Source organism: Trichechus manatus, unplaced genomic scaffold (assembly GCF_000243295.1).
Source record: "Trichechus manatus latirostris isolate Lorelei unplaced genomic scaffold, TriManLat1.0 scaffold00127, whole genome shotgun sequence".
NCBI classification, from domain to species: Eukaryota; Metazoa; Chordata; class Mammalia; order Sirenia; family Trichechidae; genus Trichechus; species Trichechus manatus.
In genome coordinates, this window is record NW_004444063.1 from 8,081,739 (window position 1) to 8,083,138 (window position 1,400).

Consider the following 1,400-nt stretch of genomic DNA (forward strand, 5'->3'; position numbering starts at 1 on the left):
CTTAAGGAAAGCAGAAGAATGATCAGATTGGTGGTCTAATTTAGGCCACTGTGTTTTATAACTCAGATCTGTACTTAAATAGACATCTGGAATGGATACTTGGGCACCAATAGCCTATGGCTAGCAATGCCATGCAAACCCTTTCAGAATTTTACTCTCTTTAGAACTTATCGAAGCCGCATATTCCTCAGAGCTGGTTTGCTACATGTGCAGTGTATGTGATACATGGTACATTAGGTATAGAATGATGTGCTGATTTATGGTTTTGCTTAATCGTCTATCTTCACTGTCAGAGATGAAGGTTTAATGTGGTGTTGAGACTTTCTGGTGTCTCTCTATCTCTTGCTTTTATTATCCAAAGGAAACTGACATTATTTTCTCTTTTTCCTTTCTTTCATTTAATTTGTCATAGTGTAACTTTGTATGCAGCTGTGGTTGATTAATAAGGACTTTTCCAATTCTACTATTTTCTTTCCTTACACAGCATGAGACTAAGATATTCAGCTTACCTAATTTTCTCCTTTATAAACACAAACAAATAGCACAACTAGAAAAAGAAAAGAACACATCATGCCTCTTCCTGGGTGTCTGCATTTATTAGAAGGGATTATTTCTAACAGAACTGGGAGAGAGGGAAGAAAACTATGACCATAGCTCGCTAGAGGATATGTTAGAGATCACAACAGTTCATTAATGGTTGGCTGTGAGTAATTAGGAGATTAATTAGAAGAATGGGTAGAAAGGTATTCAAATTGTAGTAAAGAAAAATCATGCCAATGAATAAACAAATATATTCTGATGCATAAATGAATACATTTATGCTTTACTGTATCTGAATTTCAATAAGTTCTGCAGATAACCACTAAGTATTTATTAATAACAAGTACATCATATACATTATATGCTGGTGTTTTTTCCTGTGTACATATGCAAAGCTACCCTACCCTCTTTGTCCATCTATCTCTTCTCCAAAGTGAGCTAGTTTTGAGAAAGTCTGGTGAATGAATAATTTCTTTTATAAGGATCAGCACAAAGCTGGTTCCCATGTGGCAGAGGTTAAAGATGTCCCAAATGCTCAGCTTTTCCAAACTGCTGTACCACTCCATCATCTCTAACATCAACTACTCCCTCTTCCCCCTAGTACTCTCCCTCCAGTCTTTGGGTACCCTAATTTGCCGCAATGTCTCACAAAACTCACGAACCATATGAAGGAAATGGCTCATGTGGTTGTGGAGGCAGGCAAGTCCCAAATACATGGGTCAGGCATAGGCTTCTCCCGACTCACTCGGCTGCAGGGGCTGATGAACCCAAACTGGTAGTTCAGACCACAGGCTGCTGGCTCACAAGGTTGCAGAAGCTGGCGAATCAGGTCAGATGATACGCTGCTGGCCTGCCGGGCT